The sequence below is a fragment of the Phacochoerus africanus genome, chromosome 7 (assembly GCF_016906955.1).
Source record: "Phacochoerus africanus isolate WHEZ1 chromosome 7, ROS_Pafr_v1, whole genome shotgun sequence".
In the NCBI taxonomy this organism is placed as follows: domain Eukaryota; kingdom Metazoa; phylum Chordata; class Mammalia; order Artiodactyla; family Suidae; genus Phacochoerus; species Phacochoerus africanus.
The window spans coordinates 9,545,561-9,558,001 of NC_062550.1; the positions used below are offsets into that span (position 1 = coordinate 9,545,561).

At 52.7% G+C, this 12,441-nt stretch overlaps 1 protein-coding gene across 1 annotated transcript in view; it reads left to right on the forward strand.

Moving 5' to 3' along the window:
• The first annotated feature begins 274 nt into the window (after nt 1-274).
• CSNK1E (casein kinase 1 epsilon) overlaps nt 275-12,441 on the forward strand; it is a 38,170-nt gene continuing 26,003 nt past the window's right edge. Inside the window, exon 1 of the mRNA XM_047786255.1 lies at nt 275-335. The gene's annotated coding sequence lies outside the window, so the exon portion shown is untranslated. The remainder of the gene's footprint in view (nt 336-12,441) is intronic.

The following is a 12,441-nucleotide window of genomic DNA, read 5'->3' on the forward strand; positions in this document are numbered from 1 at the left end:
TCCCAGCTGTTTCTCGGTTTCTCAAGGGGACCCTCGCTCTGACACCGCCTCTCTCAGTCCGCCCACCCCAGGACGGTACTTGGAGGCACTGCTGAGGCGTGCGTGTTCGAGGACGTGTTCCCAGCACCTCACCCTGCAAGCTCGGGAACCATCAATTCCCTGGGGCCTGGAAGCCGGGGCGTGGCCGGGAAGCCGGGGGCGGGACTGAAGTGGTGACGTCACGGCCACGCCCCGACCGGCTCCCTCCTTCCTGCGCGCCGCGCATTCGCTGAGTCCTCACCTGGAGGGACAGGTGTGTGCATCTCGCATCTCGGAGGCTGACCCGCGAGTGTCAGGTGAGCGTCAGCAGGAGCTCCGACTGGGGGCTGGGAGGAGGGTCCGGGGTGCGAATCCTCAGTGGTCGCGGAGGAGAGCCTGGTCAAAGAACGGAGCTGGTCCTGGGTCTATGGAGGTACTGGTGGTTCTCCCCAAACTCCTACCGTATCTCTTGGTTAGAGTCACGTTGTACTGAGAATTTGGGCTATGGAGGGATTTGAAGGAGAGGGAGCTGAAGAGGAAAACTGCAGGTTTCCAAAGATTTCAACCACAAGTTATTATTTTTTACATGATTTCTTTGTTGTAAGAGCAATATGCACTGACTGTTTGGCAAAGGGATAAAAGTAGGAAAGAAATCACCCCTCGTACTAACCCACAAGCAAAACAACTGTGGGTATTTTGGAATATTTCCTTTCAATCTTGTGTCTATGCACAGTCATTTTAATATAATTTTATCATACTGTATTTACAATTTTTCGTGTCTTGCTTTTCCCTTCTTAACATTGTGTCATAAGCATTTTCTTGTGTTGTTATTAGTCACTCGTGTATGTGTAATCATTTTTAATGGCTGCGTAATACTGCATTTGAGGGATGGGCCATAGTTGGGTACCACTCTGAATACTTGGAGGAAGGATATGAGGGGGAGACAGAGAGGTGTAATAGAAAAAACATGGGCTCGAGGTCAGGCAGGCCAAGACCTCCGCCTCCAACACTGGGATCTCGGGAAAGATCTTTGCTGTCTCTAAGCATCAGTTTCAGAGTTCCCCGGTGGCCTAGCAGGTTGAGGATCTGGCATTGCTGTGGTGTGGGTATGATCCCTCACCAGGGAACTTCTAAATGCCATGGGGGTGGCCAAAAAAATAAAAATAAAAATAAAAAAACAGCAAGCATCAGTTTCCACATCTGGGAAATGGCTACGTAAAGCTACTTCCTCAGATGTTGTAAGGATTAAGTGAGCTAATTTACATAGAAAATCTCCCCCCCTCCACCCACCCCCATGGTTCTGGCAGAAAGAGGGTCCACATGTTTGTGAGTCTGGAGGAGAGGTCTGCTCCAGCAGGAGCTGCTCAGAGAGTGGAGCAGAGGAAGCGCTGGGTAGAGGGGGGTGGGCTCTCGGGAAAACCCGCAGAATGGAGATGTCCCTAGACCTAGGATGGATGGGTATGAACCCATAGGAATGATTCACATCCACTCTGTGTGGACCAGGCACAGACAGGGTCCCTAAGGCGGGGCTGGTGACCTCCAGGCTCACAATGGGTTCAACTCCTTGGGAGGAGCTTCTGGAAGGAGTTCAGGGTGAGGGAACTGGAAGAAAAGTAGGAGGGGAAGGGCAGAGGCGGAGCTTAGTAATCAACCCCTCCTCCTACAGACAAGGAAACTGAGGGTCAGAGCACAGGTGATGTGTTCAGGATCCAGACAGGCAGCAGTAACAGAGTATGTGTGGACTCCTGGGTGCCTAACTCCCCCAGGGCCTCCACTGCAGAGACTTCGCTGCTGCAGGGGGAGGAAGAGGTCAGAGTGGAGTCATCAGAGGCACTTGTACAGGGCTAAGTCCTCACGCTTAGAGAAAAGAGAAGTTGCTGTTCTTCGAGCCTCTGTTTTCTCATCTGTGAAATGGGTGTGAAGCAGGGATAGTAACTCCCCACCTGCCTGCTGAGTACCCACTGCCAGGCCTGTCCATCCATAGGTAGCCAGGGCCTCCTTCCACTTTTAGGGGCCCATTCAACCCATGGTCATACACCTCACCCTGAACCCCTCATCTTCTTGACCCTCTGGCCTTCTTCAGGGGCAGGGCGGGGGGGCTGGGTGCCTGTCAGCTGAACCAGACAAGTACCTTTGGCCACAACTCAGGATGGGAAATCCACCCCTCCACCCCAGAGTCATCTGTTTTAAGACCTGGGAGGTTTTGTTCTGTTTCTAACTTGGCTTTTCTGTAATGTGCCCGTAACAGCCTGCTCCTGCCGAATGAGAAAGGGCTCTGAGCCTTGGCAGGAACCCCTAAGTGTTAAGAAGGTCTTGTAGTGAGGGTCCACCCGCCTCTGAGGCCATCTCTTTTGGCCTGGCTTGTCACTCCAGGACGGAAATAACAGGGTCAGCACCCCCCTGCCCAACATACCCAGCAATTGGGTATGTGGGGTCTCTGATGTTCTGAAACAGAATTGGGGAAGTCACCTTCCAATTCACAGAAAATTGGAGGTGGCCCATTTGCCTAGTCAAGATGTTTAAATCATTTAGAATGACCATCAGCCCCAGGGCCAGAATCAAGTCCCCGCCTTGGGCCTGGGAAATGATAACTTTCTGAAACATCCACACCTCTGCCCCTGACTGTTTAAGAAACTAGTAGCTAACACTCATTGAGAGCCTCGTTCACCAGCCTCTTGGTTTTTATTTGTTGGTCTTTTTGTAGAGCCTCTTGTCTGAACTGCTTTAGAGCAATACTATGAAATAGGCACATTAGTGTCCCTGCTTTACAGATGGTGAAACTGAGGCACAGAGAGGTTAAATAAATTGCCCATGCGGAACCAAGCTTCAATTCCAGGCACGCTAACTCAAGTGCACGCGGCCGTTACCGCTGTCGCCTGAAAGGGTGTCTGATTTGACGCCCGTCTGTTTTTCCAAATACATCTCTTTGTTGTCATCTTCTGCATGGACCATCTGGGCTTTCTGAGAGAGTCCTCTCACTCTGCTGGCGTCTGTTGATGTCCTATCTCCATCTTAACCCTGGTCGCAGGCATTTTGGATGACTTATTCTGGATTCTGGGTCTGCTACAGCAGACGCCGTCCACCTGGGCAGGGCTCACCCCAAGGCCCCGGCCAGGCCGGGCTCTGCTTTCTGTAACTGAATGGGTACTAACGGCATCTACCAGTCAGGTGTCAAGCCCTGGGCTACACGCTTTATGTCCATCGTCTCTTTTAATCTACCTGAGGTGCGTGCTCTTGTCACCTCCATTGCTGAAATGAGGAAACAAGGCTCGGGAAGGTTCTAGAAACTCAGCCAGCCGTCTAGCCAAGAAATAGCTGATCGAGGACTTGAATCGAGCGAGTGGAAGCAGGGTCTCTACCATACTGCCCCTCAAGTGAGAACTCACACACTAATGCAAAGTTTGGTTGCACACCCAGTCTGTACAAATAATTTTAAACATGCATGTATTCAAAAGTATGTCTTAGTTGTTACGTGCTGGTGTGTGCATTATAAAACCAACATTAAAATAGAATATTTAGGAGGCTAAGATTAAAAATGAAATAATGGCATTCTCTTGTGGTGCAGTGGGTTAAGGATCCAGCATCGTCACTGCAGGGCCTTGGGTCGCTGCTGTGGTGCATGTTCGATCCCTGGCCCGGGAACTTCCATATGCCATTGGTATGACAAAAAAAAAAAAAAAAGAAATGAAATATGAATACGATGTTTTTTCTTCCCACACCCCAAAGAATCACTGAATGAACTTCCTGAGGGACAAGTATCTGCTTTGTAGATAGCTCCCTTAGGGGCCAGCAGCATCCGCTGGATGCTTCCCAAGCGGGTGAGTGGACTCATTCCGTAGGGCCTCAGATACCTGGGCAGGTCCTGGTTGGCCTGTATTGAGGGAGACAAAGGCAGATTGGGGCACAGTCCTCGAGGCAGGATGCGGCTTCAGGGTGGATCTGGAGGGCAAACTGGAGTGCTTCATAACTGTTGTCAACATTAGATCAGATTCCCCTCAACTCTCTCAGCCTCCGGTGCCTACCTGTAAAACGGCTGGGGCCATCTGCAGCTCACAGGATTGCTGTAGAATCAAATAAGATTCGATGATGTGTCCATTGCATTTTAAGAACTAATGGCTAAAGCTGCACAACGCAGTAAATGCTGGCTTTGCTCGTTCAACTTCCTCTTCTCGTCCACGTGCAAAACTCGAAGCTGCTCTGAGCAAAACCAGTGGATAAACCTCATATCTAGCTGTCTGGGATGGGAGACCCTGCCCAACTCCACCTTCCTTTTCAACCTTCTTCCCAGAGGGAGAGGGATCTGGGGTGCCATTTAGCGGGTCACCCCACAGGGCCTCCCCACACCCCAAATATCTGTGGTTCCTTCCATAGAGCATTCACTCAGGCTGTTCTTCCTTAGCCTCCTGTTTCCTCTTCACCCTCCAAATCCTACCCACCTTCAGATCAAACGTCCTCCCACCCTCCCCAGTGGCAACTCTGTGATCACGCTGTAGAAGGGGATTGGGGGCCATCTGGTCAGAAGGGAGCTCGGGGACTTGTCTGGGTGCTGTCTTTGTGTAGCACCTCACGTGAAAAGTTAAGGAAACCCAGGAGTTCCTGTCGTGGCTCCGTGGGTTAAGGACCCAACATTGTCTCTGTGAGGATGCAGGTTCAGTCCCTGGCCTGACTCAGGCTCAGTGGGTTAAGGATCCAATGCTGCTATAAGCTGCGGCATAGACTGGTAGCAGCAGCTCTGATTCGACTCCTAGCCTGGAAACTTCCATGTGCTGCAGGTGTGGCTACGAAAGAATGAAAGAAAGAAAGAGAAGGAAAAGAAAACCCAGGTCTCGAGTCTCATAGAATGCTCAGAGGGGGCTGGGGGCAGCTCGCCCACCCCTCCTTGGTGCCTGCCCTGACCCCAGGCCACGTGGCTCTGTCCTGTGGCTCTCACTGCTGGCATGTTCTCACCGGCATTGTTAGTCCATCCTCTTCCTTGGGTACAGGCAGTCTCCTCAGGCGGATTGTCAGCTTCTGGCGAACAGGGTCCAGTGTGGCTCTCTGGGGTCCTGCGAGGAGCTGGCATCAGGACGTGTGTGTGGACAGACATGTGACATGGCGAGGAGATGATGAATTGCGCCAGCTATGCTGCATCAAGGAGTGCTGTTGTGGGAGTCGGAGTTATTAGCCGCGGCAATCGTCATAATTCCCGTGGCCTGGCTAATGAGTGGTTGCGTGTCCTGGGAATGGGATTCCTTGGATTCCCAGAGGATGGAAGGAGCAAGTTTTGGAGAGAGCCGGCAGCTGGGTCAGGTGAGCCCAGCGGGGCAGGCAGGTGACCGGCTGACTTGAAGGAAGGAAGGTAGATGGGGCGGGGGAGCGGGAGGCAGGGGGATATGGTCCTTGGGTGATGCCAGGTTATTTTTAGTGCTCACTGCGCCTGTGGGACACGTGGCAGGCGTTCCCTAACTCCTCTGGGAGTTGATTTCCCCTAAGCAGACAGCAGCACAGGGAATGCTGAGAGAGGGTGTGCCCAGCCGAGGGCGAGGGGCCGGCAGAGAGCCCACCAGGAGAAGGGGGGAGGGGCGGGGGAACTACAAGCCTGTCCCCGAGGGAAGGCTGTCAGGCACGTCTGGCCCAGGGATGGGAAGTGCCAGGCCCTGCCTCCACCCCCCCGAGACCACACACCCGCGGCAGAGTGCGCTCACTGCGCAAGTATTTATGAGACACCCATTACCAACCGAGCACCCTCAGGAGCACTCATAGGAAGCTTTCTTTCTCCTGGAGCTTATGTTCACAGGCTTAAAAATAAACAAGCTAGGAGTTCCCGTCGTGGCGCAGTGGTTAACGAATCCGACTAGGAACCATGAGGTTGCCGGTCCGGTCCCTGCCCTTGCTCAGTGGGTTGAGGATCTGGTGTTGCCGTGAGCTGTGGTGCAGGTCGCAGACGCGACTCGGATCCCGCGTTGCTGTGTCTCTGGTGTAGGCCAGTGGCTACAGCTCCGATTAGACCCCTAGCCTGGGAACCTCCATATGCCGTGGGAGCGGCCCAAAGAAATAGCAAAAAGACAAAAAATAAATAAATAAATAAATAAATAAATAAATAAATAAAATAAAAAATAAACAAGCTAATGTTTCCAGCCCGTAGTAAGTTCCATAATCACCGTAAGTTGGAGTGAGCCAGCAGAGAGGAATGGAGGGCAATGGGACCCGCTTCAGATTGTGTGGTCGAGGAAGGCTTCTGTGAAAAGGTGACTTTTGAGTAATGATTTTTTTTTTTTTTGGTCTTTTTGCCTTTTCTAGGGCCGCTCCCGCATATGGAGGTTCCCAGGCTAGGGGTCTAATCAGAACTGCAGCTGCCGGCCACAGCCACAGCCATAGCCACAGCAATGCCAGATCCAAGCTGCGTCTGCGACCTACACCACAGCTCATGGCAATGCTGGATCCTTAACCCACTGAGCAAGGCCAGGGATTGAACCCGCAACCTCATGGTTCCTAGACGGATTTGTTAACCACTGAGCCACGACTGGAACTCCTGAGTCATAATTTGAACCATGAGTTCGAACTGTGACATCCACTGAAGATCTGGGGCAGGGGTAGATTATTCAGGCAGAAGGAACAGCAAGTGCAAAGGCCCTGAGGTGGAACAGAATGAATGACCAGAGCAGGGAGAGGTTCAAGGTAAGATCTGAAAGGCAGGTTAGGGAGAGATCATCACAGGCCTGGGAGAGAGTGCAGGTTTCAGGCTGACAGAAGGAGCCATTGGTGTATTTCCAGTCACAGAGGGTGGTGATCTCACCATTAAAAGGTGGGTGTAGTATCCGCGGGGAAGCCGCCCATCGTCTGACGAGGCTGGGCTGGGAATATAGTTGGGAGGCAGAGCTGACAGGAAGTGCGTATGTTTTGAATATGGGGGTAGCGGTGGGAAGAGGACCCTTCCCCAGGGAGCCCAGACGTGTGGGGCCTTGAGATCTTTCTCACCAGAGGGCCCAGATGTGGAGGCCACTCCCTATCTGGTCCGGCCTTAAGTTGACAGACCGGGCTACTGAAGAGAGAGCCTTAGAGGCTTCCTGGTCCTAAAGAGAAGCTGTAGATTCTTCAAGGTCCCCCTGAGGTCCAGTGGCTGAGCTGGCACTCAAACCCAGGCCTCTGGCACGCGGCCCTGCTGCTGCTCAGCTGAAGATGGTGGGGGGCGGGGCGGGGGGGGGGGGGAAATCAGTGCTGGAAACAGCCTGACCAGGCGTGATGATGTGATGAGCTCACCCAGGAGAAGCATCCAAAAGCAGGGGAGTCTGGAGAGGCGAGAGGAGAGGCCAAGGCCCTTCTGAGATAGGGCACTGCCCTGGGAGCAGCCAGAGGTGGGTGGGACATCCTGGAAGGGCCACCGGGGCATGGAGAATGGGCCAGGGCAGCACTTCCAGGCTGGCACGCCTGAAGAGGACCTCTTAGAACAGAGCCTGTGTGGGCTGCTGACCTCGGAGGTCTTGGAAGAGAGACAAGTAGGAAGACCCCAGAGAACCTCCCTGCAGAAGTTTCTAGAACCAAGACCACAGGGGTAGACAGAGAGTGGGCCAGGCCGGTGACTCACCTGGGCCCAGCCAGGTTGGTGTACCTCCATCCCCCCTGCACCTCCAAGGGGCTTCTGGCGGCCCCTCCAGGGGGAGATGAGATAAGGAAAGAAGCCGGAGACGCGCGGGGAGAGGGGATCCAAGGCAGGCGGCCTGCGATTCCTCTGCTCTGCTCAGTAAGAGGACCAATGCCTTCGTCCTACTCAGGGGCTTTCTCCAGACGAAGGTGTTTTGTGCACAATCACCTGTGTTGTCTCCATTTCACAAACGAGGCTCAGGAAGTTTAAGGGATTTCCCTAGGGTCACACGGAGTTTGAAAGCAGCAGTCAGCATGTGAAGGCAGCTTCTTCACCGCCGTGGGCTCCTGTCTCGGATTCCGTCTGTGACCTTGAGTAAGGCTCCCTGAGTCTCAGACTCTCTGCCTGTGAAATGATGGAGGCGGGTTAAATGAACCCCATGAGGCCTTGTGGCTCTCGGCAGGGGCCCAGAGTTGCTTCTCTAGCAGGGGTCTGGTGGAGGGGGACAGGGACTTGTCCAGGAGCAGTGTTCGCCATCAGCCAGGGGGGAACGAAGAGGGTGGGCTCTGCCAGGGAACTACCTCCGCTGAGGCTGGATGTGAGGACTGAATGTGGGTAACTCATAGAGGGCCTGGCACACAGTAGGTGCTCAATAAGTGGTAGCTCTAATGTGTCCTCAGAGGGAGTGGAGGCTGTCCTTTCACGATCTAGCCATTCACTTGGGCAGCAAATATTTATTGAATCCCTCCCCTGTGCCAGACACTATTCTTTTTAAAACAATTTTTATTTTATTTTATTTTTTTATGGCTGCACCTGTGGCATAGAGAAGTTCCTGGCCCAAGGTTTGAATCCAAGCCTTGGCTGTGGCAACATCAGAGGCTTTTTAATCCATTCCGCCGGGCCAGAGATCCAACCCACACCTCTGAAGCAACTCAAGCTGCTGCAGTTGGATTCTTAACCCACTGCACCACAGCTGGAACTTCAAGACGCTATTCTTTTTTTTTTTTTTTTTCTTTTCTTTTTATGGCCACATCTGCGGCATATGGAAGTTCCCAGACTAGGGGTTGAATCAGAATTACAGCTGCCAGCCTACACCGGCACATGCCAGATCATAGCAATGCCAGATCTGAGTTGCATCTGCAGCCTACATGTAGCTTGCATCAACGCTGGATCCTTAACCCACTGAGCAAGGCCAGGGATGGAACCCTCATCCTCATGGTTATTAATCGGGTCCTTGACCCCTTAACCTACTGAGCCACAACTATTCTTTTTTTTTTTTTTTAGGGCCACACCCACAGCATATGGTGGTTCCCAGACGAGGGGTCAAATCGAAGCTGTAGCTGCTGGCCTGCACCACAGCCACAGCAATTCGGGATCTGTGCCTTGTGTGCAACCTACACCACAGCTCATGGCAATGCCAGATCCTTAACCTACTAACGAGGCCAGGGATCAAACATATGTCCTCATGGGTGCCAGTCAGATTCATTTCCACTGAGCCATGATGGGAACTCAACTATTCTTGATAGTGGTGATACAGATATGCCCCCAGATAGCTTTAACCCCCTGCCTTTGTGCAACTGATATTCTAGCACAGGATGCAGACCAAAAAAAAAAAAAAAGGAGAAATAAGTACCATATAGATTATGTTAGATAGTGGTAAATGCCAGGGGATAAAATGAAGCAGAGGCGGAGAGGGAGGCAGTGCCCTGGGGTGAGGGTAGGGGGTGGAAATCTTTTTTTTTTTTTTTTTTTGACTGGCCTTCGGGCATATGTTCCCAGGCCAGGGATCAGATCGAGTCACAGTCCCAACCTAAGCTGCAGCTGCGGCAACGTCAGATGCTTAACCCACTGTGCCGGGCCAGAGATCGAACCTATATCCCCAGCTCTCCCAAAAGGCCACCAATCCTGTTGGGAGGAACTCCAGGGATGAAAATCTTTTGTGTGTGTGTGTGTGTGTGTGTGTGTGTGTCTTTGTGTCTTTTTTTTTTTTGAGGGCCACACCCGCAGCATATGAAGGTTCCCAGCCTGGGAGTCTAATCGGATCTGTAGCTGCCAGCCTATGCTACAGGCACAGCAACGCCAGATCCGAGCCTCGTCTGCGACCTACACCACAGCTCACAGCAACACCAGATCCTTAACCCACTGAGCGAGGCCAGGGATTGAACCTGCAACCTCATGGTTCCTAGTTGGATTCGTTTCCGCTGTGCCATGACGGGAACTCGAAGGGGTGAAAATCTTAAATCAGGATTGGGAGTCCTCCCTGTGAAAGGGAGCTGAGGGTTGAGACCTGAGGGAAGCGAGGGAGACAGCCAGGGGAAAGTGCCCGGGGAAGCGGGAGAACCAGGCCTGAGGACAGATTGTACAGGGTTATTTTAAAGGACCCTCCCTCTGGTAAATCCAAGGTTTTACAGTTTTATGGGTGTTAAACCCACCCCAGGTTGCAGGTCCCTTGGGCCAGGGCAGAAATCTTTCTCCCCACCACTGGGCTCATCTGTAGCATCATCCTCGGTCTGGCAGTGCCAGGGCATTGAGATGCCTGGCCCAGTGCCCTGGGGTGCCAGGGAAATTGGTGGAAACTGTCAGATTGGATAGGTGCTCCCTCGAACCAGTGCCAGCCGCTAAACCCAGGGTGGGACCCAGGGCTGGCCTTTGCTGACACCTATTGTCCCAGGCCTGATTGCATCTGCTGGGTGGGTGGGTGGGTGGGTGGGGCGTAGGGAGGGGGGTGAGGGGAACTCCAGTTGGACACACCCTTGGGCTTTAAAGTTGGGAGTTAAATCTGGGAGGAATCATTAAGAATCCAGTTGGAGCAAGAGGTCAGGCCCAGAGGCTGCGGAATTCTGTAAGTTTTCTTTTCCTTGGGAATCACTGCCCCTCCTTGGCTGGGTTTTGTGTGCCCTAGGTTTCTCCCTGGAGCGAGCCGAGAAGCTCTTTGGAAGGACCCATAGGTGGTAGGGAGGAGACCTTGGGCCCCCAGAACAGCTAACTGGGGAGGGTGTAGGGGGAGCATTCTTCCAAAAGAGAGAATGGGTGGGGACAGGGGAGAGAGAGGCTGGGAGCAGGCCTTGCGGCAGGAGTGGGTTTTAAGACTGATTGACAGGGATCTTCAATAGTGGTGTGGAAAAGGGCATGGGGCGTTAGTTACGAGTTCTGGTATGGGAGGGGACAGAGTTCCCTGGTGGCTCAGCAGGTTGGGGTTCCATCCGTTTCACTGCTGGTGCGAGACTTCGATCCCCGCCTGGGAACTTCCTCGTGTCATGGGCGTGGCCAAGAAAAAGAGAGCAAGGGACTGGGAGGAGACGCTGGGCCATCTGACTGTTAGTGTGTACCCTTAGGCAAACATTAGGAGCCTCAGTTTTCTCTGAGCCAGAGGAAAAATCAGAGTAGGAATTGTCTGTTGTAGTTTGAAAGGATGAAATGAGACAACCACGTCTCCCACTGCTAGGCACTTCCTAGGTGCTGGAAGAGAACTAGTCCCTTCCTGGAGAGAGAGGGCCATGATTGGGAAGCAGGGCCAGGCTGGAAGCGCCAGGGCCCCCAGGCCTGGACCTAGTCTCACTTAGAAGAACGTGCACACACAGGGAAGGCTGCCATCCCTGGACAATGGAAGCAGGATTCAGGGTTAGTGAGATTGGGATGGCATTGGTAGCCAAGCCTGGTCACTTGTCTCTAGGACAGGGTCACACTTGGGGACCTCCAGGAGATGAAGGAGTCCTAAAAATGGGTAAAACAAGCTGCCATGAGGAAGTGATCAAGGTGAGTCCTTGGTTGTGGTCAAGGTGAATGGCTGCTGCCCAGGCCAGCTGAGTGTGGCCAGGGCTCAGTGTGAGTTTGGGCCTCGAGTGGCAGTTCTCCCAGTGCTTCCAGAGAAATAGGGAATACGGACCTTTAATATGAAATCTTTCCATTTTAAAACGTTGGGAATTGGAGTTTCCATTGTGGCTCAGAGGATTAGGAACCCGATTAGTATTCATGAGGATGCAGGTTTGATCCCTAGCCTTGCTCAGTGGTTCAAGGATCCCACGTTGCCGCAAGTGGTGGCCTGGGTCACAGATGCGGCTCGGATCAGGTGTGGCTGTTGGTGTGATACAGGCTGGCAGCTCCAGCTCCAGCTCTGATTCAACCCCTAGCCTCCTAGCCTGGGAACTTTCATATGTCACAGGTGTGATCCTAAAAAGACCAAAAAAAAAAAAAAGAGTTGGGAATTAACTAACAAGACAAAAGAAAAAACCAACAAACCCCACCACTTTGGCTGGTGACCCTCTCCTCTGGCAAAAGTGGCACTGAGGGCAGGTCCCCAGTTGACTGCCCTAAACCTTTCCTGGGAGGCTGGTCCTCACTCTCCTGCTCTTGGAAATGAGCCCATGACAGACTCAGTTTCCCAAGGACCAATGGGAGAACAGAGTCAGCGCTGTGTGGTCTGGGGACAACCCCTTCCCCTCTCTGAGCTGCAGCTTCCTGCTCTAGGAAAAAAGAACCTGGTCTGAGGGGCTCCTGCCAGTTTGGACAGTGTGTGACTAAGTCCCTCAAACTCAAGGAGGATGTGGTATTGTGAGAGTGACTCTTCGTGGGAGCCATGCTTCTGGGATTGGATGCAGTGCACTCCAGCATTTTCTGTGTCCACAGCCTCAGCTGTATGCGTGAATGGACATGTGTCATAATTTGGAGCTTTGCATGGTCCAGTGTAAATGTCATCGCCTTAATAACTATGCTTTGGAAGCCAGTAGAAAGCCTTAATTAATTCTTGGTGACCAGGAGAGGGACTGGTGCTCTTTCTCGATTTGCAGATTAGCAAGCCCAAGCCCCGAGCTGGGAGGGGACTTGGCTAAAAGTGTACCCACTTGGGACCTTGATTCAAGTGT